The sequence below is a fragment of the Anopheles nili genome, assembly GCF_943737925.1.
Source record: "Anopheles nili chromosome X unlocalized genomic scaffold, idAnoNiliSN_F5_01 X_unloc_2, whole genome shotgun sequence".
Lineage (NCBI taxonomy): Eukaryota > Metazoa > Arthropoda > Insecta > Diptera > Culicidae > Anopheles > Anopheles nili.
In genome coordinates, this window is record NW_026525478.1 from 970,221 (window position 1) to 975,000 (window position 4,780).

Consider the following 4,780-nt stretch of genomic DNA (forward strand, 5'->3'; position numbering starts at 1 on the left):
AACATGGCGCGCGTCGTGGAGCGCCAGTTCGAAGCGGAAATCCGGGCAAGCAAGCGTCGCTGCTTCCAGGATCTTATCAACGAGGCAGAGAGCAACATCTTCGGAGCCGGCTACAGGGTCGTGATGACTCGCTTGAGGGGAAGTCGAACACCGCCAGAGCGGGACCCTCAAGTGCTCGGCACCATCGTGGCGGAGCTGTTCCCCGAACACCCTGCGATGGAGTGGCCGGAACCATCACCGACGGCGGCGTCGACCATCCGCCCCGTCTCCGAGGACGAGCTGTTGGAAATCGCTGCTTCACTGAACCCGCGAAAGGCCCCGGGCATCGACGGGATTCCTAATGGCGCATTGACGGTGGCCATTCGGACGAGTCCTGGTACGTTCTGCCGGATATACCAGGACCTCATCGACAGAGCAGAATTCCCGGCGCAGTGGAAGCGCCAACGGTTGGTGCTATTGGCGAAACCGGGCAAACCACCGGGCCTGCCGTCATCATATAGGCCCCTATGCATGCTCGACACTGCCGCTAAAGTGTTTGAGCGCATAGTACTGAATCGGCTCAACGAGCACTTGGAGCAGGCCAACGCTCCCCGTCTCTCCCCCGCACAGTACGGTTTCCGTAGGGGGAGATCGACAGTGCAAGCCATTCAGGAGGTGGTGGCCCGAGGACAACGCGCCATGGCCTTTGGAAGAACCAACCGTCGGGATAAACGATGCCTCATGGTGGTAGCCTTGGACGTTGCCAACGCCTTCAACAGCGCCAGTTGGACGGCGATTGGACAATGCCTGAAGGAGAAGCTGGTGCCGCAGCCGCTGCAGAGGCTCCTTCGGAGCTACTTCACCGGCCGCGTGCTGTGGTACGAGACCAGCAGGGGCATCGTTGCTCGTGACGTATCCGCAGGAGTGCCGCAGGGGTCGATCCTGGGACCGACCCTCTGGAACGTATTGTACGATGGCGTTTTAGGCTTGGAGCTGCCGCCGGGCGTCGACATCATCGGGTACGCGGACGACATCGTCTTGACGGCTCCGGGTTGTACTCCCAGAGAGGCCGCTGCAGAGGCCGAAAAGGCTGTACTGATCATCAACCAGTGGATGGAGCGTCACCAACTCAAGCTCTCCGCCGGCAAAACTGAGATGGTGATGATCAGCAGCCTTCGTCAGGGACACCCGCGTATTCCGGTGGACATCTGCGGCACAATCGTCGAGTCGTCGAGGACCATCCGCTACCTCGGCGTCACGCTGGAGGATCACCTTAGCTGGAAACAGCACGTCGAGGCCGTGTCGCAAAAGGCTCTCCGTGTTGCGAAAGCAGTGACTGCACTGATGCAGAACCACGGTGGCCCCAAGCCAGCACAACGACGATTGCTCGCGGGTGTGGTGTCATCGGTCATCCGGTATGCGGCTCCAGTATGGCACAGCGCGACAAGCCTGCAGGCGTGTGCCAGGCTTCTCCAGCGATCGCAGCGGATCCCTGCGATTCGGACGGCCTGTGCATTTCGAACCGTCAGCCACAGCGTGGCAACAATCCTGGCCGGACTCATTCCCATCGGCTTGCTGGTGGAGGAGGACGCCAGGATTTATGAGCGGCTGCATGCCATCGATCGCGCCCCTTCTACGGATGCCATCCGCAAGGAGGAGCGGCGTGCGACAATGTGCGCCTGGCAGCGCTCATGGGACGCGGTGGCGGAAGGGCAGGCCCAGCGACAACAGCGGCAGAACACCGAAGAGTCTTCAGCAGAGCAGCGCGACGACGATGAGGATCACCAGGAGGGCGACGACGACGGCGAGGACCATCATCACCGGTCGGCCAGCCGTTTCATCCGCTGGACGCATAGGGTGTTGCCGCAGATAGCACCCTGGCAGGAAAGGAATCACGGACAAGTGACGTTTGCGTTGGCTCAAGTGCTCTCGGGACATGGATTTTTCCGGGAGTACCTTAGCGCCATGCAGTTCACTTCGTCCCCTGACTGCCCCCAGTGTCTGGCGGTGGAGGAGACGGTCGGTCACGTCCTCTTTGAGTGTCCTCGGTTTGAACACGTGCGAGCGCTTCATCTAACGGCGGCGGACGGAGAACCCTTGGAAGCGGAGACTCTGGTGGGTCACATGTTGCAGAGCCCGTCAAACTGGAGCAGCGTCTGCGAAGCCTGCAGCCTCATCACAGAGGAGCTGCGGGAGACCTGGCAGCGGTCCAGCCTGGCGGAGCGGAATGCGGCACTTGATGACTCCCGAACAGCGCACGAGGAACTGGTCGAACGGCGGCGTGAGCGACGCAACGCTCAGCAACGTGCCAGACGACTGGTTTTGAACGAGCTCCGGACAGTGCACCCGGTGTCGCAGCGAGAGGCGCAGATTCTGCAGGATCGGCGTCGCGAGCGGCAGCGTCGGGACAACGAAAGGCGGCGAAGGATGCGGATGGTCCGCAATCCCGGCTCTCCTCTGCTGGTGCGTTACAGCAGAGCGATGACGCCGCCTTCGCCGTCCACCGTGGCACGGAGGGCGGAATTAGCGAGACAACGACGGAACGAGCGGCAACGCGCGTATCGTCGCGAGGTCCGGGCCCAGCGGCAGCAGTCACTGGACGGCACTGGAGAAATGATGACATCTGCGGAGGAGGCAGCGGCAAGCGCCGCAGAGTTCTCCGGACGTTGAAAGTTGCTGGTTACGCCGTGGCGTAATTTGCAGAAAGGGGGAACATTATTGAAAGAAAATGAAGCGAATGAGAAATGAGTTTACATTGTGATTTCAGACAGAACTATAAATCCGAGAAGCATATCCCTCGCGGGGAAACAGCTTCTCGGAACGCGAAGGTTTAAATTATGTATATATTATATCAATAAACCGACTTTGTAACAAAAAAAAAAAAAAGAAGTGGAGCTTGCGGCTTAATTTGACTCAACACGGGAAAACTTACCAGGTCCGAACTTATCGAGGTAAGACAGATTAAGAGCTCTTTCTCAAATTTAAGGGTAGTGGTGCATGGCCGTTCTTAGTTCGTGGAATGATTTGTCTGGTTAATTCCGATAACGAACGCGACTCGATCAGGCTAACTAGAACGCTGTCAGCAGTGCGCCCCCGGGCGCACCTGACGTCACAGCCGGTGGCCCCTTCGCGGGGGTCGTCAGCTAAGTTTGCCCTGCTTAGCGGGACAACTTGTGTTTAGCAAGGTGAGATTGAGCGATAACAGGTCCGTGATGCCCTTAGATGTTCTGGGCTGCACGCGTGCTACAATGTGAGCCGCAGCGTGTTCTCGCCGTACGGCGCCCCCATTCCGAGAGGAACGGGAAATCACCCAAATGCTCATTTAGTCGGGATTGAGGACTGCAACGGTCCTCATGAACCTGGAATTTCTAGTAAGTGCTGGTCATTACCTAGCGCTGATTACGTCCCTGCCCTTTGTACACACCGCCCGTCGCTACTACCGATGGATTCTTTAGTGAGGTCTCTGGAGGCTCTCCTTCCGCGGTCCCTCCGTGGGTTGCGCTAGGCACGGCCGAAGTTGACCGAACTTGACGATTTAGAGGAAGTAAAAGTCGTAACAAGGTTTCCGTAGGTGAACCTGCGGAAGGATCATTACCGAACCGCCGAGGCGCTTGTCCTCAAACACACGAGAGAGAGAGCTGATTGAAGCCGAAAGTGTAGTTGCCAGTCCCCAACTCGCACACCGGTGCAAGTGGGTGTTCCACCCGCCCTGCACTAAGATCATATGGGGCGGGGACTCTGTTCGGCTGACGAGCAGAGGAAGCCAGTGCACAAGTGGGTGAGCCAACGCACACCCGCCCTGTGCCATTGAAGGTGGCGACCGACCATTGCTGCTGGGCGCAGAGTCATGGTGCACCATAGATCTTAGGGTGATGTATACCGCGAGAGAGAGAGTATGAAAGTTGCCAGTCCACCTTACAACCGGTGCGTGCAAGTGGGTGTTTCACCCGCCCTGCGCCCACGCAATGAACAAACCCTAGGCAGGGGATCACTCGGCTCATGGATCGATGAAGACCGCAGCTAAATGCGCGTCAGAATGTGAACTGCAGGACACATGAACACCGACACGTTGAACGCATATGGCGCATCGGACGCTTCAACCCGCCCGATGCACACATTCTTGAGTGCCTACTCAATTGTTGAGACAAGCGTTGGCTCAGACTGCTCGTGTTGTTGTGTGACAGCACACGAGCGCAGCATGGCGTGCTGGGGCGGTCACTTACCACCCCGGGGCGCTGAAGAGCAATACATGCGAAGGAGCAGGCACGCGCACCGCGCCACGAGAAGCAGCCAGGGGGCTGTGTCAAGCAGCGCCACGGTTCGCCGAGGCACGCCGCGTGTAACCTAACCCTAGGAGCTACACCGCGCGCGTGCGAACGACGCAATGCCGATGCGCGCGCTGCCCATACACACCGCCGCCGGTTGGCAAGACCGTGGTCGTCGTCTCGTCGTGTGTGCGTGCATATATGAAGTTAACCTTTCGGTAGGCCTCAAGTGATGTGTGAGCACCCCCAGAATTTAAGCATATTAATAAGGGGAGGAAGAGAAACCAACCGGGATTCCCTGAGTAGCTGCGAGCGAAACGGGAAGAGCTCAGCACGTAGGGACGGCGTGGAGATCGCGCCTGTCCGATTCCGTGTACTGGACCGGTCCGTCATCTACCGCGCACGGTGCAAACAGTTCAAGTTCAACTTGAAGGTGGCCCACGATCCCACAGAGGGTGATAGGCCCGTAGAACGGCACGAGACTGCGGCGGTAGACGGTCGGCTCCATGGAGTCGTGTTGCTTGATAGTGCAGCAC

The 4,780-nt window shown here is 58.6% G+C and overlaps 2 non-coding genes across 2 annotated transcripts in view; both read left to right on the top strand.

Moving 5' to 3' along the window:
* The first annotated feature begins 3,951 nt into the window (after nt 1-3,951).
* Nucleotides 3,952-4,109, top strand: LOC128729596 (5.8S ribosomal RNA). The gene has a single exon (XR_008411254.1). It is a non-coding gene; the product is annotated as a 5.8S ribosomal RNA (ribosomal RNA).
* Nucleotides 4,110-4,464: 355 nt separating this feature from the next.
* LOC128729548 (large subunit ribosomal RNA) overlaps nt 4,465-4,780 on the top strand; it is a 4,188-nt gene continuing 3,872 nt past the window's right edge. The window contains exon 1 of the ribosomal RNA XR_008411213.1: nt 4,465-4,780. This exon is cut by the window's right edge and continues 3,872 nt beyond it. This is a non-coding gene — a ribosomal RNA (large subunit ribosomal RNA).